Genomic DNA, 27086 nt, shown 5'->3' with positions numbered 1-27086 from the left:
ATTTCTTCATTGTATGTTTTATACAGCCTGTGCATAGTTATGTGATGTTGATAAATTAAAGTCCAAATTTGACTGAGATAAAAAATAGTGGCATTTATAAGCCACAAACTTTTTATATGATCTTGTATGGATAGTTTGCTATCATTGGATATCATCTCCTGATGTCTATATTTTCTTCTTTCATCAGGAGAGAATACATCAGTCTGAACTGCTATTATTATCATCTTTATCTTTACAAATGTCAAAGCTCGAGCGTTCATAATCACTTTTTGATATGTTTAGTTATTTTGGTGCATTTCTGCAAGGAATACTTCCTGGAATACTTTTGTATGCTTTCCACTTTGCTCTCATCTCTTAGTATGCATGTTGCTAGAATTCCCATAGACTGTTGGATTTCATGACAAGCTCTAGTATTTCCTCAAAAATTTGTTATTATTACTACAGAAATCAAGCATATAACATTAATTTTATTACACATTAGTCCTTAGAAAAAAATATATGACATCTGTTGTATCTGTTTGTTTACTTTGGCTTTTAGGGTTACTTTCTAACTGCTTTCATCTCTTTGGCAAATTTTTCGTTCACATGAGTAGGTAGATATTATTCGGGCAAAAATGGCTGTAGTGATCCTCTCATTTCAGGATATGACGTGCACTACTATAAGGCTTAATGGTCATCGTTTATATAAATTTATATTAAACAACGTCACAGAAATACATGTAATATTACTGAATACTAAACTAGTACAGCTATTCGTGTCTAGAAATTGATCAATGTCACTGTCGTTAATATTGTTGAGGTAAATCAACGTCGATAAAATAGTGAATCAAGTACGTAATTTTGGAAACAAAATATGAATCCATGTTGAATCTTTCGTACACTACTTTTAACACTTGAATATAAATAATTTATTAGACAAAAACACACACAAGATCGCATCCTCATTCAGAAAACAGAAATACAACATAGCATACAGAACAGAAAACACACTACAAAGACATCTCAACACACAAACAATACAAACAAATACGAGTAAATACTACCACACAGGCGTATACAAACTCACATGCAATAGTTGCGACAGTTTCTACATTGGACAGATAAGCAGATCATTCCAAACTCGATACAAAGAACACATTAAAGCAATAATCAGAGGACACAGTACATCTACATATGCCGAACACATAACTAATGCCAACCACACATACAATAACATAAATACAGACATGGAAATCCTGCACATACAACCCAAAAACCAAAAACTCAACACACTAGAACAATATGAAATATACAGACACACTAAAACACACCCAGATCAAATTCTCAACACACAGATCAATTTCAGAATACACACACACTATTTTACACCCTATTTCTACACTTTTCAATAATCTAACGCACCCACACAACAGGCAGCGAAGTTCGAGATGACGCCGAGATCTAGTAGGCTCTGAGGATGGTGTGAAGAAGCACCGAAACAGCTGTAAGCCGCACATGCTTACACAATTAACACGAGTAAGATCGCCATCTAATGAATTATTTAAAAATATGAATGTTGACATTGGTTATTATAGCTCTAAAATAATATAGCCATCCAGAGTCAACGTCTAAATTGGTTGTTCTAGATATTAAAAAAAATTGTAAAATCGCCAATGCCTTGTTTTGCTGTTATTGAATTAGTATTTTGGACCTTCTGTACAGTGACATTGGTGTGCAAATCACCTATATCTTGTATGATTTGAGGCTTTCTCGGCGTTGGTTCGCTAATATGTTTTCGCGGGAATTTGAACTCGGCTGATATCACGCGAAAACATAGTAGGGCACCTATATCTTGTTATTAGGAGTGACGAGGACTTGGTTGTTCTTGCACGTGGAAATATAGGTTAAGTATTACCTCTTAGCAGTCGTATCTCATTTTCGACAAAAAATGAGATTGGTGGTTCTTGCTCCAAGCCACAGAATTCATTCTTGTAATATCTTTCAGACGGCTATGACTGTAATTAATTTTGTATATCATGGATGTGACTTCTATTTGCTCCATAATTTCGTAATTTCTCTTCCGACATAATAGAGTATCCAGCTGTTCGAAGAAACCTCATTTCTGCAGTGCTTCATCTTAAGTCTCATTCCTGAGGGCCAAACGTTTGATGCTATATTACAGTTCTGAATCTGTCAAAGTGCTTCATACTGGAGGTCTTCAAAACTTAAATCACAGTTATCAAAGAATAGCTATTATCATTCTCTTCCACATTTTAGGATTCTCCATGGATGAAGGGCAAATATTTTTGTTCATACTTGAACTAGAACTCCTCTTTGTCCTCAACTTCTCCTCGTATTCTTTCCCTCTCACATTCTCTTCTTTTGTGACTTTCTTCCTGCGTAAACTTATTATTTTCACTTCTGTTTTAATTTACAACCGCTCCTGTGCGCTTCTAGTGGGCGCTTCAGGGCTTGTTTTGAATTTCTTGCGCCGTCAATTCATCGTAATATTTCGTCTAATGAGCTGCAGATTCATTTTGTTCCAATTATATAGATCTGTCCCTCATTAAATGCTTTCCTCCTCGTTATTCCGCTCGTCTTGTTTCATTTGTTTTATTCCCTTGCTCCACAACTATGTAATAATATTGTAATCACCATTGTTCTTTAACCGTCCAATTGTTTTTTCTCTTCTTGTATTTCCTTTTAAATGCTGCCTTCAAGAGTTCTGGCATTATCAAATAGATTCAAAACACATCATCATGTCACCGTCAACAGTGAAACTAGCAGGAAATGACATATCAGAGTCATGGAGACAAATGAACATTCAGTTTAAGAATACTGTAGTAAAAAATAGAAATGTATGGGCTTCATGGAAATTCATACTTGCACACAGGACTACTGTCTAACGAAATAACATTATTAACACAACCCTTTTCACGAAGAGCTAACAACCCATCACCGTAAAAAAACAGCTTGTTACGAATCCCTACAATAAGTTCTTCTGTATGGTTGTGAAACTTGGACTCTCACTCTGAGAGAGGAACAAAGGTTAAGGGTGTTTGAGAATAAGGTGCTTAGGAAAATATTTGGGGCTAAGCGGGATGAAGTTACAGGAGAATGGAGAAAGTTACACAACACAGAACTGCACGCATTGTATTCTTCACCTGACATAATTAGGAACTTAAAATCCAGACGTTTGAGATGGGCAGGGCATGTAGCACGTATGGGAGAATCCAGAAATGCATATAGAGTGTTAGTTGGGAGACCGGAGGGAAAAAGACCTTTAGGGAGGCCGAGACGTAGATGGGAGGATAATATTAAAATGGATTTGAGGGAGGCGGGGTATGATGATAGAGACTGGATTAATCTTGCACAGGATAGGGACCGATGGCGGGCTTATGTGAGGGCGGTAATGAACCTTGGGGTTTCTTAAAAGCCATTTGTAAGTAAGTAAGTAAGTAACACAACCCTTTTCAGCACTTTTATGGAGCGTTTGCACCTGTAATTAAAAATTTGACAGTGGAATAATAATAATAATAATAATAATAATAATAATAATAATAACATCATCATCATCATCATTCGTGGCACTATAGCCCATGAAGGGCAAACGCCAACCAGCCAGCTGCTGACCCCACGTCTACATGCTTCAGTTGAATGATCAATTAACCAGAACAGAGGTATCGTGTGGTTAGCATGATCTCTCCAAGCAGTCATAGCTGGTTTTCGTAATCGATTTCTCTACCTAGTGCTGCACACAAAATTCATCAGGATGGTGGGTGGCCATCGGTCCCATACACTGGCTGAAATTTCAGGAAAAAATTTATTTCTCGTGTGAACTCGAACCAGAGTACACGAATCCAGGTATGATGCCTTAGACCACAACCTGAGGGCGTGGGTTGAAATTTATAAAAAATTTATAAATTAACCGTTATGTTCGTATTTTATTTCCAACATTTGTTTTGAATTATATTACACTCTTTGCAATTGAAAATTTCACTTTAATTTTAATTAGTTACCGTACTTTAAAATACTGTTTGTTGTTGTTTAGTCAACTGTCCAAAGACAGGTCTGAACCTCACAAATGATACCACTTATGAGGCAACTAAGCCAGGAGATAATAGAATTGGCCATCTAGTTTCTATAGCTACTGTATGTCTGTCATGTAAATACTATATTGCTTTACAATATGACAGCATTATAGTTGCAGAACAACGTCCGCACACCTTTATTGTTGTAATTAAATGCTTATAATTTCCAAGCAATTGTTCCTACTTTAAACCTGAAACCATATTTAAAAATGTTGAGTTTTTATATACTTTATGAACAGCATGTCTAGTTACATTTTTAATATTTTAGGAGCTAAGCTCTCTTACTGTGTGATAAACAATGTCATTTTTAAAATATTGTAAATCTCATAGATTTAGTATATCATCTAAATTTCTTCATTTTCTGATAAGTTTGCATATACTTACTTACAAATGGCTTTTAAGGAACCCGAAGGTTCATTGCCGCCCTCACATAAGCCCGCCAGCGGTCCCTATCCTGTGCAAGATTAATCCAGTCTCTATCATCATACCCCACTCCCTCAAATCCATTTTAATATTATCCTCCCATCTACGTCTCGGCCTCCCTAAAGGTCTTTTTCCCTCCGGTCTCCCAACTAACACTCTATATGCATTTATGGATTCGCCCATACGTGCTACATGCCCTGCCCATCTCAAACGTCTGGATTTAATGTTCCTAATTATGTCAGGTGAAGAATACAATGCGTGCAGTTCTGTAACTTTCTCCATTCTCCTGTAACTTCATCCCGCTTAGCCCCAAATATTTTCCTTACCACCTTATTCTCAAACACCCTGAACCTATGTTCCTCTCTCAGAGTGAGAGTCCAAGTTTCACAACCATACAGAACAACCGGTAATATAACTGTTTTATAAATTCTAACTTTCAGATTTTTCGACAGCAGACTGGATGATAAGAGCTTCTCAACCGAATAATAACACGCATTTCCCATATTTATTCTGCGTTTAATTTCCTCCTGAGTGTCATTTATATTTGTTACTGTTGCTCCAAGATATTTGAATTTTTCCACCTCTTCGAAGGATAAATCTCCAATTTTTATATTTCCATTTCGTACAATATTCTGGTCACGAGACATAATCATATACTTTGTCTTTTCGGGATTTACTTCCAAACCGATCGCTCTACTTGCTTCAAGTAAAATTTCCTTGTTTGATAAGTTTGCATATAGGCTGCAATATTACAAGCCTTTTAGTTTCTGACTTATCACAAATTTATTTATTCCCAAACTTTTCGTTCTCTGATTCCGTCACCCGTTTCCGTAATTATTTCGGATTCTCTAGTAACTCTTCGATATAGATAATTGTACGAGTAGTTATTTATTTTATCGTGTACTATTTGCAATCTATACTATCTTGTTTTAGTCACCGCTACTTACATTTATTGTTTCCATTGTGTTATGATTACTTTTTCAATTTTTTGTGTACCACATTATTTTGTGTCATAGTTTTAGTCCTAGTTGAGTATTAGAGAAGTCCTTATGCCTTTAACTGTGTCAAGTTAAATAAAACCATTATTATTAACGTGTGTGTTGTATTGCAGGAAACCAGCTATACTGCCCAATATGCGTGAAGATATTGAAACAGCGCAACCATCAGAGTGGAAACGTTACAGTACTTCGTCGATCATGATTTTAAAATCAAATGTAGGAAACAGAAAACGGATGTAGGTAAATTCTCATTTTTAAATATAACTATAAATGATTGGAATGACCTACCTGCAGCGATCTTTGAGGGCTGTCCTTCTTTAAGGAGATTCAAGAATAACTTAAAAAGTTGTGTGTAAAGTGTAAATTAAAATTAAGGTGACGTTTATTTTGTAATGTGACATGTATTTATTTAGCCTGACGAGTTACTCCGTTGGTTTGAATTGTAAATTATTTAGAAATAGCGTGTAAGAGGGTCTTAGACTAGAAATGTTTGGCTTAAATGTAGTTCTGTTTATAAGTATGCATAAGGGTGTAATTATTTGACTTATTTGAACTGTTGTATTAGTGAAGCGAGGTGAGTCAGTGAAGTTATGGTTTTACAGTGCAGTGAACAGTTCCGACCAGTGATAATTTATAGTGTCAATGAAATGTGTTCTATAGTGCCACTACAGTGAGTGAGATGAGAGTAAAGTGAAAGATTATTATCCGTATCAATGTGAAACATATGTAGGGCCTATACATATGTAGGTTGTGATGTAAAATTAAGTTAACTTTTTAATTAGGTTATTTTATGTATTATTATTAATTGTAATTATTGTGTAAAATTCTATTGTGCGAGATCGTGCGTATTTGCTTGTTTTCCACACAGAACCAATACGCGGTAAGTGTGAAATACCACATTCAGTATTCCCAACGTAACACACATAACAATTTCCCTCTTCTTACCGCTTAAGCGCGACATTCATTTTACTGCTTTAGGATTTTAACATATTATTTTTAGAGACGTTTAACATAGTAATAATTATAAATTGGAAACTTACCACTGTAATTTCACCTAAATTGCAATGTTAATTATTGTTTTTAAATATTTGCAAAAATTAAGTAAAGTCTACTACTCCAAGAAACTTATTGCATTCCTGATACAAGTAACATTAAGGAAGCCGTGAAAAAATCAACAAGATTCCAGATGCCGATGTTATTACTGCAATATGTTATATAAATAATATTGTTAAAATATTAAAATGAAAAATAAATCATTACATAACCTTACCGTTTGTTTTAAGTTCGCATTTATAGACTGGAGGAAAAAAAAGACAGACATATCACGGCCTGCTGGAGTATAGTAAACACAGAAAACATTTTATAGCAACAATGTTGAAGAAAGATATTTTGGTTTTCCGAAGTTGCCGTCATTAAACAGAAACCAACATGGAGATTTCATTGCAACTAATTAGAAATTCCTCTTTCAGGTATGTAATAAACGATCTTCGCACAAAATAATGTACGATACACGAGCGGTATGTTTGTTTTCATGTTCTCGGAAATTAAAAAAGCTCAACTACGTTTCGCTTTTTCAATCTTTTCCTCGAACATGAAAATGTCAACATACCGCTCTTGTAACGTATATTACTATTGTGTATTCTTATTGAATTATGTATATAATTGCATTGTGTATTGTATAATTGTATTATGTATTGTAATTTTATTGTGTATACCACTGCTACCGGGTGCTTGACCACTTGCTGTGTACATACATACATACATACATACATACATTCTACATACACACATACATACATACATGCCTACATACATACATAGCCTACATACATACATACATGCCTACATACATACATAGCCTACATACATACATACATACATAATTGCCTACATACATACATACATGCCTACATACATGCATACATACATACATACATACATACATACAACCATACATACATACATACATGCCGACATACAGACATACATACATACATACATAGCCTACATACATACATACATACATATATACATACATAGCCTACATACATACATACATGCCTATATACATACATACATGCCTACATGGCCTACATAGCCTACATACATACAAACATACATACATACATACATACATACATACATACATACATACATACATACATACATACATACATACATACATACATACATACATACATACATACAATCCAGAAGTGTCTGGAAGCTAATGGGAAGAATTTAAGGGTAGGCCTACTTGTTGTGAAGGTAGTTGTTAAACTTGTCTCACAAGCATCCACTGACGTGTGTCATCATTTCGGTAATGAAGTCTTTACGCAGATATTTTGCACTTTGAAGTGTGTGCACATTTTGGGCCCTCTGCATACAGGGCGTGCGAGCCCGGCCCTCGAAGAAAGCCAGCCAACATGAGCTGTATATTGAACACGGATTGAGACTGCCAGCCAGTCAAAGCCTCTATATTAGGCCGTGGTCTTATGGTAGCATAAAAACTAATGTCGGGCCATGAACTACTGCAGCCATCAAGCTGTCGACTGGGTTCGTGGGAGGGACTCCTTGTTTTCCCACCTGTGAGCTCCTGAACAGACTCTGCAGCGTCTGTTCTTGCCCCCTCGCCGAAATAATTATTAAAATTGTTTTCGTGACACACCCAACATCCTGCCTGACAAACGACCTTGCAGAGCATGTGGGGTGTGTGTGACATATCCTTTAAGATTTCTCCCGAATTGCATCGCCACGAAGGCGTTCGGCTATAAATTCTATATCCCAACTTTATTAAGTTCCACTAAATGTTCAATAGAGTTCCATTCAATCCCTGTCATGCAATTTACTTGTATTGCGGTCAGGGCACTAATCACTCATGCCCAGCTCGCCTCTCGTATGGTTCAGCATTAAGATAGTCATCAGCCCTATTCTACAGCTAATAAAGTATAACTTATTACAAGTCGCCTTCAATTTGATCAGTAAGCATTGCCGCAATTTTAAAGCGTCTAGTGCAGAGGTGTGTAACCATTTTTGAACGCAGACAGCGTTACTGGTTTTATGGGCTTGAGATAGCTAACTGCCGTGGCAGTGAAGTCTTGTCAACATCAATACATGCCAACCACCGCATATTTAAGAGGAATCATGCTTAAAATTTAACTGTATATACAGTACATAATAATAAATAATCATAATTTATTTCCTTTTGATTATAGAGATGGCGTATAAAGTTAGTACACCCGAAGGTGCAAAAGCTTGTGCACGGGTACAGTTCAGTTATAATACTTACATACAGTAATACAAATAAAATACAAAGATATTGCAGTGCATACAAAATGAATTAGAAACAATACAAGAAAATATATGAAACTATAAATTGAGACCCGGAATCCAAGAGGGGCCCAAGTCCATTATATTAAACTTTTTGAAAATAATGTTTGCTGTTGCTACAAAATGCCTCTGACTAATTATTTTTTGTTTCGTAAGTACATCTCCATTACATCTTTTCATATAACCATGGCAACAAGCTTCTACTAATTGTTTTTCAATAGGAATTAAATTTTGAAAGTGATTGAATATTGGGCCCCTCTTGGATTCCGAGTCTCAATTAAATTCCCAGGTCTTGAAGACAGAATTCTTCAAATACTACTGACAAAATGACTTTATCATTGTCTCAGCCACGATATTTACGCAATAGGCTTACAGGCTTGTATTATATTTTTCCGGTAATAATAATAATAATAATAATAATAATAATAATAATACTTACTTACTTACAAATGGCTTTTAAGGAACCCGAAGGTTCATTGCCGCCCTCACATAAGCCCGCCAGCGGTCCCTATCCTGTGCAAGATTAATCCAGTCTCTATCATCATACCCCACCTCCCTCAAATCCATTTTAATATTATCCTCCCATCTACGTCTCGGCCTCCCTAAAGGTCTTTTTCCCTCCGGTCTCCCAACTAACACTCTATATGCATTTCTGGATTCGCCCATACGTGCTACATGCCCTGCCCATCTCAAACGTCTGGATTTCAAGTTCCTAATTATGTCAGGTGAAGAATAAAATGCGTGCAGTTCTGTGTTGTGTAACTTTCTCCATTCTCCTGTAACTTCATCCCGCTTAGCCCCAAATATTTTCCTAAGCACCTTATTCTCAAACACTCTTAACCTATGTTCCTCTCTCAGAGTGAGAGTCCAAGTTTCACAGCCATATAGAACAACCGGTAATATAACTGTTTTATAAATTCTAACTTTCAGATTTTTGGACAGCAGACTGGATGATAAGAGCTTCTCAACCGAATAATAACAGGCATTTCCCATATTTATTCTGCGTTTAATTTCCTCCCGAGTGTCATTTACATTTGTTACTGTTGCTCCAAGATATTTGAATTTTTCCACCTCTTCGAAGGATAAATCTCCAATATTTATATTTCCATTTCGTACAATATTCCCGTCACGAGACATAATCATATACTTTGTCTTTTCGGGATTTACTTCCAAACCGATCGCTTTACTTGCTTCAAGTAAAATTTCCGTGTTTTCCCTAACCGTTTGTGTATTTTCTAATAATAATAATAATAATCATAATAATAAATGTGAGATCAGAACCAAATGCAAAACATTCCAGTCAAAATATTTGGAACAATACTATAACTCCAAAAGAATACATCTAAATATGAGCCATTGAGAACAGAAGTGGTGTAAGTCAAAATTGGGTAATGAGGTTTAAAGTGAAAATTCTGTAAAATACAGCGCAAAGTAGCAATTAATATGTCCTTCTTGCTGTCCACTGACTACTAATAGTTTAAATAAATTGAATATTAATTGCTACTTTGCGCTGTATTTTACAGAATGTTTACTTTAACCCTCATTACCTATTTTTGACTTACACCACTTCTGCTCTCAACGGCTCATATATTGCAAGCGTCTACAATCGCAGAAATACAGGTTTCAAACCTACTGGATAGGGATAGTCAGTCACAAGTGTCTTTAAAACCATTTAGGAAGATCAGTGGAAGATCTGAATCGTCATATTAATTCGTAAATTCTGTTTGTAGGCTAAATATATTATTATGATTTCTAATTTTCTGGTCGACGGGCAAAAGGGCTCAAGTCACTCTATGCAAAATTTACAGGAGGAATTTTCATAGATTTAAACAAATTTTGTAAATCCGAAAAGTGACAAGTTTCGGATATTCATGATTTTCCTTATTATTGACGTCACTGGTTTTAGGATCTCTTTTAGGAAACGGGTTTAATGAAGGAAATTTTATATCACAAAAGTAATGACTTATGCCCTTTTGATCGTCCACCGGAAAATTTTTAACTGTACTCATATTAAAATAACTTACGTAAATAGTCAACGAAGTAGTAGTAGTAGTAGTAGTAGTAGTAGTAGTAGTAGTAGTAGTAGTAGTAGTAGTAGTAGTAGTAGTAGTAGTAGTAGTAGTAGTACAGTATTTATTTACTTACTCATTTCTGTATCACGTGTTTGTTATTTTTATATTTAATAATAGTAATTTTATCGTTCTGTAACTTCCTCCGTTCATTAAAACTGTATTATAAGCGGCGACAACTGAGGACAGTGATGCCATCTATGCAACGATGATATTACTACATCATGCAACAACACCCGTGAGGCATTCCGAGAAATTTGAACGCGACTACATGAAGATTTAGTTGTTATAGACTTGAACCCAAACCGTAATAAAATTGGTCATCCAGCCGAAAACGCAAGACGTGGGGTAGCATGCTAAATTCATGTTCGCAAAGTCCTGGGTTCATAGCAATTATCGCGACTGAAATGAATCGCGTACTGCATATTGCAGTTCGTCTGCATAGAACCTTAAAACTGACCCCGATCGAAATTATTCCAACACTCAGTGAAATGCATTGTATAGTGATTTATACTGTAAGAGAGAGAGAGAGAGAGAGAGAGAGAGAGAGAGAAAGCAGACGCAGTGAGAGAAAGAGAAACAGAGGTATAGAGAGAGAGGGAGAGGAACAATGAAAGAGAGAGAGGCTGGGAATGAAAGGGAGACAAAGGCAGAGAGAGTGAGATAGAGACAAAGACAGGGAGTGAAAGAGTGACGAAGCAGAGAGACAGTAGAGAGAAGAGTAAGGGTACGTACACGTTGGAGCTACGATAAACGATAAAAGAAGCAGCGATGCTATATCAGAGAGAATTGAAGCATGCATTGTTATTGCATATTGGAGTAACGATAAAAGCGAAGATACACGATAAAAGCGACGAGAAAGAAAAATTCCATTTTCTTTGTTCTTGTCGTTCATATGATCTCTGAATAAGATAATATTAATCTGTATAAGTACCGGTGGTTATCAATATATCCGAATATTAATCGATTTATTATTATTTCAGCATGTTAAATTAATTATCATGGATATTGACAAATTGATCAGTTGTGTATTTATTCGTGATACGTTATGTGATCACAAGAACCAATCACATCACAATGAATTTACACCATCTTTGGGATGAGAAACGGGTTCAATTTTTTGCGTATTTAAGTTACATTAACCTTGAATCTAGCAGCTGATATTTCCTATATATTTTCTCTCATTAAGTGGCTGTATAGATATCTTCTACTGATAAATCAAAATGTTCGCTTCCCGCGTCCTCGTTGCTCCGATATGAACACTTGATTCTTTGATAATACCAAAGCGTCGCTAGGTCGTTTCTTTTATCGTTTGTCGTTCCTTCAACGTGTACGTACCCTTAGATAGAGAGAGAGGAGAGAGAGAGAGACTCAGAGAAAAGTAGTGGGAGAGAAAGTGACAGTAAGAGAGAGTGAAAGCGAGGGAGAGATCAATAAAATAATGAATGCCTCTTTTGGTTATCAATTGAGGGGCTGGGTACAAGAAGAGCATTTTAGAGGATGTGTCCTTTTCGAGTAAAACGCTATATTGTGTTCTCTGATCTGTTATGCATATGATCACCAAGTTGTAGTTCAATACTGTAACCATAGAGGTCAGGAGTACCCAAAATGTAATGGCGTGCATGTCACATTATTACGGTTTAAATTTTCAACATCAATTTTCTCAAAACTTGCATTTGAGAGACGTGCCTTTCTTGCACTCAACCCCTCAATTTCCTTCGACCTAAGGCCAGGTCGTTCCATGAATTTCGTCCCTTTCCTCCCACTGCCAAATTCCTTTGGGTCTCTTCTCATGTGGTATCCACGCATAGTAACTATAGTCATCGTCATGTGCAAAGGCTTGAGCATACTCCTGAGCAAGATGATGGGCTACAGATACTTGTTTTCGTCCGATTTTCGCAGCGACGTTACCTTGGCTACAGTTCTGGCTGAATTACACATAATATTCTCCATGGTATCTATGTGAGACAAGTAAGTGAACAGCATGACTGCAAATTCCAGAGTTATATAATAGTACATTATGCAACGAGTCTATAATGATAGTAATTAAGACGCAAGTATGTATATTTATGAAACGAGCGCAAGCGAGTTTCATAATATTCATACGAGCGTCTTAATTACCATTATAGGCAAGTTTCATACGATTTTTTATGCTCGACCATATTTCTAACTTGAAATTATTCAGATGTATACATTTTATTTGTATCTGACAAGATCGGAAGTGACCTTGTTCTAGGTCGTGAATTGTGAGATGTGCGCAGACGCGAAAGTATTGATTTTTTTTCCGAGGAACAATAATGTCATTGACCTTGATGTAATCCCGTTAAACTTGATATAACCTTGATTATTGAATTCGACATTGAAAAACGAGATGACAAATTGAATTTATTTGAATATTATTTACAATTAACGCTAATTATTATAGTAACAGAACATAACCTTCTGCGACAGTATTGGATTTCCAGCCTCCGTGACTTTTCGCTAATTCTCTTTCGATTGCATATCAGATAATAATCGATACTTGCGGTTTTATAACGGTACAAAGCTGACTTGTCATTGGCTGAACACCTGTAAGCTGAGTTGTCATTGGCTGAACACCTGTATTTTAATGAGTAGGTGTACTTTAATGACATGCATTAAAGGACTGCTATCAGGTGTATAATTACTACATTTCGGCATGGTCGAGCATAAATAAAAATAAGATTCAAATAGTTTAAAGTAAAGTGTTCTGAAATGAAGACATGGGATTATTTTCTATCTGAGCAGTAGCAGCAGCAGCAGTAGTATGTATAATAATAGCAATTATGTGTATACATTTATGTATCTCTTTTCTTAGCTTTACTAAACGCAATGCATTCAACTCGTTTATCTTTCTACCTATTTTTTTTTATTTATTTTAATGTCCTCTTTCGATATCTTGCAGAATGAAGGATGATAACGTAATTTTGATAGAGTGATAATTTTGAGAGAAAACAGAAGACGCACGAAGAAAAACTCCAAAACCAGCATGCCCTCAACAAATCGCACTGTGTTCCAGATGGCGATCAAACCCACGGACGAGTGTTATATGTTTACATGCTCTATACACAAACATGTTATACCGCTTGCATAAGAAGAATGTACACATGGTTTCCCTCGCAAATAAATTTTCAATATAAAAATAGGTATGGTTGAATTTGTAAATTGTATTAATGTCGGCAATATACGAGGCGCGTCCATAAAGTAACTTTCCCACTCGTCCCACAGCTAGCAAACCATATGTTGCGCGAAGCGACTGCGTGTACGTGATAGACAGACATCGGATTCTAGGGCAAATGCCTATTTTGTTTCTTTAGGAGAAAAGTAAAAATAATTATTAATATTTGTGTTTCATGGAAATTTAAAGGTATTCAAAGAGTTTTATAGTGCCCTAAAATGCCCTAAAACGGTTATTAGAGCCTAATTTGTTAATATTCGCCTAAAAATGCCTAACTAACTGTAAAGTTTCGCATTTTACTCTTACTTTATATAATTTATACATGCATTCACTGCGAAATTTAAGGCATTTAAAAAGTGAAAAGTTTGCTTCACACTGGCCATGAAACCATTGATAAAGGAAACAAAATGTTTTGAATCTCACGACACTCGCAATAGATTTCACCGAATTTAACATGTTTGGAGGCATAAATGCCGACAAAGAACCAACCTTAGTTTTGAAGCAGGCAACAATCACAACATGTGCTGCTACCGATTCAGAGATATACTATACTATAAAAATGACTGTTTTCGGTCTGAAACCGATTAGCTGTACTGCCCTTCAGAGTGTCATAAAATCACAATTTTTGGAGAAAGAGTGTTTTTGAAATATTTATGAAAAGTCGTAAAACTGCGAATTAGTAGGGTAAACCGTTACAAAATATTTAAAAGAATGGCCCTCCTAATGTTAACACTACCAGGAAATGCAACAATAAGTGAAACTTTGTATTTTTGTCCAATTGAATCTCAATAACAACGGTTCATTTGAATGCTCGTTAACAGTTGCTCTTTCCCTCATCTTATTTGTGTTGAGAAGTTTTGAGCGGTAGGACGTTTTCCTGTGAAGTTTAACGCGATAATGCCGAAAAATATAAGTGCAAAATCTACATTGATCCGGCAATGGCTAACAGAATATTCAGAATTCACTTATGATGGAAAAATAATATTCTGCAAGATTTGTAGCAAACAGGTATGTAACAATAGTTTAAATATATAAATTCTATTAATTTTAATGAGTAGGCCTATAATATTTATACATTGACTGAGCTATCCTGAGGTATAATTCTTTTTAAGACCACTACACTTTAACCTTTTAAATTCCGATAGTTAAAGTATTTGCAGGTCATTAAAATTTTGATTATTCGAACCCACTAACTTTGTGATAGAAATACGGCAATACAACAATTAAGATTTTATTTTAATTCAGTTTACTTTACATTTTTAGATTTCGCAAGAAAAGAAGTGCCACCTAAAGCAGCATGTGCAAGGAGCTGCTCATAAGGCTAAAGCTCAGCAGAAAAATCAACTGCAACAAACTTTACTAACACAGCCTACTTCATCCAATCTCAGCAGCAATTTCTATGCTGATTTAACCAGAGCGTTTGTTGCTGCCAACATTTCCTGGAATGCAATTGAAAATCCGGTTTTAAGACAGTTTTTACAAAAATACTGCAAACAAAATATCCCATCTGAGTCGACCCTAAGAAAAAATTACTTAGACAGAATATACAATTAAACTTCAGCTTCCATTCGGGAGGATATAGGTGATTGTTATATATGGGTCGCTGTGGATGAAACCTCAGATCCTATGAATAGGTATATAGCAAATATGGTAGTAGGAAAACTTAGTCCTGATGGATCTTCGATTCCACACCTCGTATGTGTTAAGGAACTTTCGAAAGTGAATAGCCAAGCCATTGCTTATTTTGTAAATAAAGGCCTACAGTCTTTATACTCAGGTAATATAGACGATTCTAAAGTTCTGTTGTTTTGTACTGATGCTGCCTCATACATGGTTGCTGCAGCTCCACTTCTTAAAACATTTTATCCTAACCTCACGCATGTAACCTGTCTAGCACATGGCCTTCACAGGGTTTCTGAAACAATCCGGAATGAATTTCCTCTTGTCAATTCGTTTATTTCTAACACAAAAAAATGTTTTTGTAAAGCCCCATCCAGGATTTCAATATTCAGAGAGAACTTTCCAGATATCTCACTCCCACCTCAGCCGGTTGTTACACGATGGGGAACCTGGATTCAGTCAGTGGTGTATTATTCTATGTATTTTAAAGAAGTGGTCACAGTTATTGATAAATTACCTGAAACTGATAGTGCAGCGTGTGTGAAAGCAGTGAAAGATTGTCTGAATGACTCACGAGTGAAAAACGATATTGCCTACATAACATCAAACTTTTCTTTCATACCTGCAAGCATTGAACAATTAGAACGTGAAAAACAATCTCTTTGTAGCCAAATAGCAATAGTAAAGGAAGCTCAAGTGAACATACATTCTGCTTTGGGCGAAACTGGGAAAAAAGTTAAAAATAAGTGGGACAACGTATTAAATAAGAATGTAGGATTTTCATTGTTGGAAAAAGTATCAAGAGTGATATCGGGGGAAAGTGTAAATGTTCCAGTAAGTATTGATGTTTCTATTGTACCTAATTTAAAATTTGCGCCTCTCACATCAGTTTCGGTTGAAAGAAGTTTTTCTGCTTTCAAAATGATTCTCAGTGACAAAAGGCAAAGGTTAACTGTGGAGAATTTAGAAAAAATTCTGGTGGTGTACTGTGCAGATAATTATAATAAAGTCTGAGCATGGAACTGAATTTCAATAACTTAAAATGAGTAATCTTGATATCAATAATCATTATTTCATTATACGATGAAAGAGTAATGGAACGGAGAAAAATTCTCTCCGGCGCCGGGATTTAAACCCGGGTTTTCAGCTCTACGTGCTGATGCTTTATCCACTAAGCCACGCCGGATACAACTCCGACGCCGGTTAGAATCGTCTCAGATTAAGCTCCAACTCTTGGGTTCCCTCTAGTGGCCGCCCTCTGCACTACGTCATAGATGTCTATGAACGCAGGACCGAAGTCCACATATGTGCTGAGGTGCACTCGATATGAGTGACTAGTTGGCCGGGATCCGACGGAATAGGCGCCGTCTTAAATCACGATGTGATTTACGCATATCATATATATTATTATAATGTACCGAAGTACATATGATATTTCCATGCAGATATTCTGCGTCATCATACGATGAAAGAGTAATGGAACGGAGAAAAATTCTCTCCGGCGCCGGGATTTGAACCCGGGTTTTCAGCTCTACGTGCTGATACACCTCAGCACATGTGTGGACTTCGGTCCTGCGTTCATAGACATCTATGACGTAGTGCAGAGGGCGGCCACTAGAGGGAACCCAAGAGTTGGAGCTTAATCTGAGACGATTCTAACCGGCGTCGGAGTTGTATCCGGTGTGGCTTAGTGGATAAAGCATCAGCACGTAGAGCTGAAAACCCGGTTCAAATCCCGGCGCCGGAGAGAATTTTTCTCCGTTCCATTACTCTTTCATCGTATGATGACGCAGAATATCTGCATGGAAATATCATATGTACTTCGGTACATTAAAATAATATATATTATTTCATTAGTTTCAATATATTAAATTTGTGCAGCTCTTTTTATAAATATAATATAGTATTCTTTTTTAATGTTTAAACATACTTTTTTGTGCGTATTTTAGTGTATAACTAAAAATTTCAGCGAAAGAAATAAGTATGATACCTTGACGTGCCTAAAATGCCTATTTTCATTAAAATAGAGCCTAATTTTACAAATTTTGAGCTTATTTTAGGCGCCTAAAACTGCAATTTTTAGTGGCTAAAAATGCGATGTCTAGTGATAGAGTAATGTCCTGGCATGGCGCATGCGCTAGCGGAACTTCCCGAGTGCTCTCAGTAGCTTCGTTGCATTGGTTGAAGATGAACGCTCCTATTCCAGCTCCCGCCGTGTGAAGTGCGGTCAGTGATAAAGTTTTTTGAATGCACAGGGCATAGCGGCGATTGAAATTGATCGTCAGCTGTGCCAGGTCTTTGGGCCTAACGTTATGAGCAAGCAGATGGTGCGTTGCTGCTGTAGACAATCTTCAGCAGGACGCCAAAATGTGCATGACGAGGAGCGCAGTGAAAGGCCAACCTTCATCACAGACGACCTTGTGGAGCAACGCAGCATCTAAAAATGTGTTGTGAATTCCATAGTTGCGTCGTACAGAATTTCTTTTCCATTTTCAACTACAAAATTATATTTTCTTACGCATTTATCACAACAATTGTTACAAATCACGCCACTCTTGTAAATTCTTTAAGACTGTACATTAGGATGCATAATTAAACTGTAAAGAATCAAGTTCCTAAAGCCGTATGATTTGTAACAATTCTTGTGATAAGTGCGTAAGAATGATGTCACTTTTAGTTAAAAATTGAAAAACAAAATCTGTATAAAGTAATTAACAACACATTTTTTAGCTTCACAACACTAGTCACTTAAATAAATTACACTTCTGAATAGTTCATTCTCTATTTGTAATATTTTTGTTACCCTTAAAACTAAAGAAAAAGGTAGTTTACTAACAACTTCAAATTAGTGTAACTTCGAAAATATTAAGATAAGGAAAAAGGTTTAGCCTATATGACATTTCTTGCTCAGAATGTCTTCGGAAATAAGCTCCGTAAGTGACCGTAAATCCTCGAGAATCACCCTGTATATACTCGTGTGTGTATATATGTATGTGTATGTATATATTTTTTTTTCACTTATTCATTCTTAGTTGTTTGCCCAAGAGCAGGTCTTTCACTGCAAATTCAGCATTCTCCAATCTTTCCTATTTCCTATTCCTTTTAGTGTTCGCATGTAATCCATATCGACTATCATAAATGATATCTTCTTCTGCCCCGAACTCTTCTCCAGTTCACCTTTCCTTCCAGTGCAACAGACACCATTAGGATGTGGATCGTATGAGGAAACGAAGACGATAGCGGAAAGGAGGGAAGACTGGAGAATGTTGGGTTTGCAGGGAAGGATCTGTTCATGAACAGAAAACTATGAATGAGTGCCTAACTCACGCACATTTTGACTTTTTTTTTTACATATTTTAGCTTATTTTTTATTTAACACAATTATTATATTGGAGCAAATAATGCATTTCAATGAGGAAAGGAACTGGCCACTATACCCCATTATATTCTGGCCTAATTGCCTCAGAAGTGGTGCCTTCTAGTTATCACTCGTGTGATATGAGTCACTATGAAAAATTCCAGGCCTGCTTAACAGCCTGAAGGCCTGACCAGTCAGCCACCGCAAGGCAACTCTGGAATTAACAAGTTGCCGTTGAATAACATTTTGTAATACATTTGTATTTGTGTTTTGAATTTTATTAAATATTACAGTAAAGTGTAGGCCTAAGTTACCATGCACAATGTCTTATTTATTCAACAATTTTATTGAGTTTGATATTTTCAGTTACACCAAGTATAGGAATGTCCAGCGAGGGCAATTCTAGCCTTTGAGCGGGGTGCAGCAATGTTTGTATATGTAAGGGCAGGTGAGAAGAGGTTGTTTAAAAGAATTGCTATATAAATTGCACGGATTATATGTGGACATTCTCTTTCAAGTAACACTTCAAGAAGAAGAAACTGCCGGAAGATACAGAGCGTGCGTACAAGCAGGGACAGGTTTGGCTCGGCATCGAACCTAGTCCAGAGCACTACATCAAAGTCGAGGCGGGTGTTGATAATTACAGTGTAGTGAAAATATCCGTCAGAATTCTGATTTCCCGAAAATTTACAGTTCAGGAAATTTCATAGATAGAGATTATAAGGTTATTGCAAACAAGAATTAGTGACAAGCCACCTCTAGCTCAACCAGTCATGTCTTACTATGAATATCGCGAAGGGAGGAATGTGCTCTGAATTACCGCCAGATAAGAAAATCAACCGTTCTATCTAGAGAATGGAAACCTCTTTTAAATAAGACAAAGGCCCCGATACGTGGTAATCATTTCTACCTTAGTAATGAGGCCGCTGCTTTGAGTTCAAACCCTGCCTAAGGCATGGATGTTCGTTGTCGACAAGAAGTTCTGCGTCATTTAAAGCAAAGAGCTCTACAGTGTGTTAAACTAAAGGGAAAAAAATGAAAAGAATAAGCCTAGAATTATACGCTTCACATAAAGTGTTCTAACAGCCAGGCTCAAATACAGTGGAACCCCGTTCATCGAGCTCAAACGGGACTGGGCACAATACGTATGACAAATTCTGGACAATCCGGAAAATTAATATAAATGACAAAAATAAGACACTTTACAAAAATATTACAATACAACACCATTATAGTTAAATAAACAACACAAGACAAATACCGGTACTACAATGACAGATTTAGTGCATAATCGGTTATGAAATATAAGTGTCTTCGTCCTCTTCGTGTATATTCTTCATACACAAGCTTGATGAAATCTATACTAATAATAAATCTGTAGCCGAAATTTTTCTGGTAATTTTCGATTTTCCAAAAATAATTGGTCCTAACATATATAATTAACCACCCTAAAACCGAAAATCGCATTTTTGAAATTTTTGTTTGTATGTCTGTATGTTTGTTACCTTTTCACGCGATAATGGCTGAACCGATTTATATGAAAATTGGAATATAAATTAAGTTCGTTGTAACTTAGATTTTAGGCTATATGGCATTCAAAATACTTTATTTAAAAGGGGGGTTATAAGGGGGCCTGAATTTAAAAAAATCTAAATATCTCGCTTATTATTGATGTTTGTGAAAAATGTTACATAACAAAAGTTTCTTTAAAAATGATTTCCGATAAGTTTTATTCTTTACAAAATTTTGATATTTAATGAGATAAATGAGTTTTAAAATTAAAATAACGCCATCTAAGGCGGTGCAATGAATTAAGAACAAATGACTTCGTCTATAAGGGGCCTTGGACAACAACAATCGAAACAGGGGCCTTGGACATCAACAATCGAAAGCTATTCACCATTGGAAAGTGTAGTTTCTCTAGATGGACATAATGCTATAATGTTATTACAGTAACGTCTGAGTAAATCGAGGACAGGTAAGATTAAAGTAGCTTCTTATGCACAGAAAATTTTATAGGCTATTTTGTACATTCGTTTTCTGTATTTCTTAAAATAATATTTATGTACACTCATTTTAATCTCAGAGAATTAACGAACAACGACAGTGTATTGATTTAGTATGCAGTAATAGTACGTTAGCTTAGCAATCCATTATTTTATAATTCAATTTTTAACTATGCTCAATTGAATCGTGTTAAAATATATAAAATATATATGCAATAAATGCAATGCAAAAAAAATTGGATAATGAGCGAAGCAGATTATGTTGCGCTGTTGTAAAAGTTGTTCCCTGGATCAAACGTCCTATTTTAATTTTGTAATTACTTTATATTTATTTCTAACAGGTGCAGCGGAGCGCACGGGTACGTCTAGTTGTTAATCTATTTTTTGGCCGATCGTGTTTTTTTTTTTTTAATCTTACCGTTGTTGTTGGTAGGCCTTGTAAGTTAAACTCATAACACACGTGCGGTAAGTAAATAAATCAAATCAACTTTTATTTATTTACTTAAAAGTAACGAACTATCAGTGTCGCGCATCACTATGTTCTATGAGCAAATAACTAAAATAAATGTCTTATTATATCTATACTCTTTCTAAATTAATTTATTAGAGTGGAGATTTGTAAGAAAACACGAATTAATGTAGATAAGACGTAAGCGTGAGAACTATTTCTGACGACTTCCGGTTGTTGCTTTGAGCGCCACTCGTTGGGTCGTGGCTGAACGCGCAAAGATCCATGGAGTAAAATACGTATTCAAGCATTAACCTAAACCGGTATGAAATTTATTTAAACTGATGTATAATTAATGTGTAATCTACCTACGTCTTTGAAGACAAAACTAAACTTTCTATAGTTTATTTTATTAGGCCTACAACATTTTCACAATCGCCGCCAAATAATAACAAGTGAATAACGCCTATCGACAAATACGATTAATAACGAATGACACCTATCGACAAATAACAAACAGCGATCACATATTAAAATGTTAGCGTCAAAAAACAAACTAGTTATTTAAATTAAAAATGATTAATAATAATTAATTTTTATCAAGATCGGCTAAAAAATAGTATGCAATAGCCTACATGTGTTAAATGCATAACAGAACCTCGGAAATAGAGAAATTGTATACAAATTTTGTATGGAATCGTTGGATAAGTATTTAGGTCAGCATTATACATACTGTTAGTTCACTAGCAAAATAAATGAATACTACACTATAGCTACTATGGCCACCGACGTAGGTCACTCGGCTGATGAGCTTGTCTGCTGATTCGAGCTTCGCTAGGACATGGGTTCGATTCCCACTTTGACGGATTACCTGGTTGGATTTTTTTTACTGAAGTTTCTCTCAACAGTAAGACAAATATCAGGTAACCAATGCCGAATCCTCGGCCTCATCTCGCCAAATTCATCTCACTATCAACAATCCCGTCGACGCTAAATAACCTAGTAGTTGATACAGCGTCGATAAATAACAAAAAAACTAGTATATATTCATTATATTTCTAATCTTCCCTAAGCAATGTCGGTTTTCGAAATCTACAGATTATTTTAAGAGAATATACTGATTTCTTGCATCAGTGGATTGGCAACACTGCTCAAAAGACATTTCATGTAGTAATTGATGAGCTCCGAATGAAAGTAGATTGACTTTATGGACAAAAGAGCAATTAGGCCAAAGTACTTTTTAAACCATTTTTGAACATAATCATAAATGTATTATTTTGATCTTTTCCGTAGTCTTAAATATGCTCACTCTGGAACCGGATCGCTCGCATAATAGAAACAAAAGAATGAGAACTAGATTGTCTTCTCATGAGCAATGAGTCTATCGCGATAAATTAAACTAAAACAAATTGACTAGGAGGGAGAAAGGAACTGGCACTCTACCCAGTTATCTCGTGACGTAGTTTCGTCTTGAATTTTATTCATATATAATTACTCAAAATGTAATTATTAGAAATCAATAAATTCCGATTATTATTTGTTTTGCAATGTAGCATAGTGTGTATCACTATAATGTACAGTGCTAAAAAAAAGTAATGGGCCGAGTCTTATGTCAGTCCTTCTGCATGTAGACAACAAGTTTTGCAACACTACCCATAAATAAGACAAAAAGTAAAAATTTGTTGTTCAGTGTAATGGCATGTGTCCAGTAAAGGCTGGTTCACAATAAACCGGAAACGAGAATCGGAACGAAAACGAAAACGGTAAAATTGTTAAAATGTGTACATTTAAATGTGAGCATTCACAATTAACGAAAAGCTTGCCGGAGCCCAGGATCGGGAACGGAGAGTTGGCCAAGTTTCGACTTTGGCGTTCACATTTCCGATCACAGCCCACTAGATTCATTCTATTTGCATCTAAAAGCTATTTTGTCGTCATATATTTTGTAGCAAGAAGACCGTGACATAACCTATGCATTATTTTGTTCTGTGCTGTGCATCATGGGGCAAGTTTTATTTGATGAGATTCTAATATCGAGTGTTGAGGAAAATCCTCACGTTTACGATAAGCGGCGCGCCTCGTATAAAGATGAGAAAATGAAGGAGAATACGTGGCTGCATCTTTGAACACCGATCGTAAGTGAATCATATTTTATTACTGTATTGGTTGTATTACACACTACATATTCATGCTTCAATTCAATAACTACTGTTGTGTTCATTTTTGTTCTATTACAAATCTTTCTTATCTAATTATTTTACGTTATGGTAGACTTAAAATAGGTTGTGATAATAAAGATGCATGGGCACACTTATAGTACCGTACCTAATGAAATGTTTCAGTTGAAATTTCGAAGTTGGTTAACCTGTGTTTATGTTGGCTGCCTTGTACTCATGAGAGAACGCCATTGGTCAATTATACACCAATAACATCAGAATGCGTAATATCGACTTTACATATCGTTATTGACATGCATATCGATAGGCATAGTCGTCTATGTTCTCGGTTTATTGTGAATCAAAAATCTTCATATTCACGTCCTCTGCTTCTCGTTTTCATTCTGGTTCTCGTTCCCGGTTTATTGTGAACCAGCCTTAACACTTCGTAAATGGCTGATCACAGTAGACTCACATATATCAGATTCGAAATTCATGGCAGGATAACGTCATCGGTAGCCAATGTCAGTGAACCAATCTGTCACCCGACCCTGTTTCCTGATTGGTTGGCCGAAATAATGTTCATTTTATAGTGTACAGTAAGACTGAAGGAAAAAAGTCACAGATACGGGAGTAACGTAAGGCCCATTTAACGGTATGAAAACTCTCGATAGATAGATAAAAGTAGAACATTGCCTAGATACCCTACAGGCTGCTACAGTCATCAAGGAAGAGGAAACCAACCTCCACCAGGCATGTGTGATCCGCTGCAACTGCACATCATTGTCGTGAGCATATCGAAAAATAAATCTCTACCTCACGTGCTCAGAGGCCGTTAATGATCACTTAGGATGGAAATTACCTTAAAGAGCATATTCTGCAGCATCTGTCGACATAAAAGATATGATTATACGAAATTAAATCGCTACCCACCACATTCTTGCTGTGGGAAATAGCCAGGCAACTGTCTTCTTTAGCAGGCCGATTAGTTAAGTGTAAAGCCAATCCGGTCCAGCACTGGCATAAACTGGTTCGACATTTTGAGGCGGAAGTCTAATGACGCAGTCTTCGTGATATGAATGCTGACATAATTGAGATATTTATTTTTTATTGAGCGTCTATTTAGAACAGAAAGGGCAATTCAGAAATAATGATGGTATGAAGATATCAGAGAAATAGTGGAGAAGAGCGGCAGAAGAAGTCAAATATAGTCTCAAGACATAAAAGGGACCGAAAGTGAGTCAAATAATATACATCTCAAACTAAGTTTTTGAAAATAGATATGTACTAGTGGCTTGTGTAGAAAATGCTGCAAACTAAGTTCATTAAATAAAAATTTTTCAGATTTATTTTCAATGAAGAATACCAGACATTTTGAAAGTTATTTTCATCCGTAATAATGAAACATACTCCCTCTGAATGTTTTTTTTTTTAATGGGAATACTTTTTCTTGAACCCATACACCTTCAGTTTTTGAGTTTCAACGCGAAAACGAAAATAACAATGTCAGGATGATGTGGGTTTTGATGTGGGAGTAAAGCAATATTTAGCTATTTCAGGTCATTGTGGATTGTAGGTGAAAGTTACAAAAAGTCAGGTTTGCTATGCTTTCGAACAATAGACAATAGCATCTTAGTATAGCTGCTGCATATAGAGCTTGAAATGTAGAGGGTAAAATCATTTTATCCTGCTAAGAGATCTTGCTGAAATGATCGGGGACTACAAGATTTTGTAGGCCTCTTATTTTATCAGTAAGTATGTAATGCCCTTTGGCCTTTCCTTAGGAACTGTAATTTTTGTGCTCTCTCGAGCAAATACTGAAGAAAATGGCGCATATAAATATCTACACCACACCGCCATTAAGTATATGAAAAAGACCCAACCCCACTTGATTAATAACTACAAAAACATTTGATTTTAATAACAATACATATAACTGTCACTCAGTAAATTATAGAAATGAAGACCTAATTTAAGATATTCTCTACGTCTACTTATATAACCCCAAAACGTTTCACTTTCATATCATCAATATAGCATTAATATGTATAATCAATGAAAAATAGTCACATCATGGCATTAACTATAATAATTATAATAATGTCATCAAACCACCTCAAGTTTTGTAGAATTTAATATCCTATACACAGCTGTACTCAAAAAAATACACATCGCAGAAACAGGCCTACAAATTATTTTTAGTAAGTCTTGAAGTTTTTATTAACCAATTGAATTTGAGCTCTAAATATGTTAGCAATCCTGCAGTCATGGCCTTCGAGTAATAACGTATTGTTTATGGTAGTGTGTGTTTTGTTTTATTCTGAAATGCAATTAGTTCTCAAAACTGACGAAAGATGGGTTTTGGAAAATAGGAAAATTATGTAGGAAAACTAACGCTTCACTGAAAGTTACTATTTTTCTGAAAATCCTTGGATGCCAAGCCAGTTCAAATTATATATATACTGGATGTTCAGTTCAAAGTGTGTCATGGCTCAGTGTGTCATGGCTCGCTTAATACCGTCATGTGGCTAGCCGATGAGCCTAGAGAATTCAATTTTCCTACACTTCCGCAGAGGTGTATTACTTATGTGCAAGAGAAGTTGCCTAACAAGTAAGGCGTTCATTCAGAAGAGTACTTGCCGATACGTACGGCAACGCCGATAGTGGCAGGAATGTGAACTGTTTCGAAACATGTACTGAGGTGAGTTTTTTCTTACTGTCGGGATATGTGGAGAGGGTTAAAACGATTACTTACGTATTTGTTGACATTAACTTCGACTATCAACATGGACACGGAGCATCTGATTTGTATTGTGGAATGTTGCCGTACGCAACCGATGTACGACTTGCCCGCGCAAAACACAGTTCGAAAGAGGTTATGGTAGCACACAGACCGTACAGACCGCCATCTGTTGCTACGACGTTCAAGTTATACCGTACACGTTCTCAAGTTCAGGTTGAACGCCTTGATTGATAGGCAACTTCTCTGACACAAAAGCTGAAACTCGCTTCAAATCGCTGACTCATCAACAGTGACGTCATGACACACTTTGAAATGAACACCCAGTAGATGATAGATAACCAAATACAAAATTAACATAATAATTTTTGTAACTACGAATACAATCACACGACCCAAAGATAACAATTACTTAAAAAGCTACGTTATATGTTCTTGTTGCTTGTAATTAGTTATTTTATTTCTTTTACTGAATTTTTATTCTGATTTTTACAATTTAAAAACACTAAAGCAAATTAAAATTAAAAATCAATTGAAAACGTATATACTACTTGCCAATAATCAGCAAAAGCTGTAATATATATTTCAATCCGTAAGAGTGCTGCCAACGCTACGGATTTTTCGGTACATCTGCTAGCTAGCAGTGCATAACAACTGCGGATTCCCGGCCAA

Source organism: Periplaneta americana, chromosome 13, assembly GCF_040183065.1.
Source record: "Periplaneta americana isolate PAMFEO1 chromosome 13, P.americana_PAMFEO1_priV1, whole genome shotgun sequence".
Lineage (NCBI taxonomy): Eukaryota > Metazoa > Arthropoda > Insecta > Blattodea > Blattidae > Periplaneta > Periplaneta americana.
Note: the sequence above shows the minus strand (reverse complement) of the source record.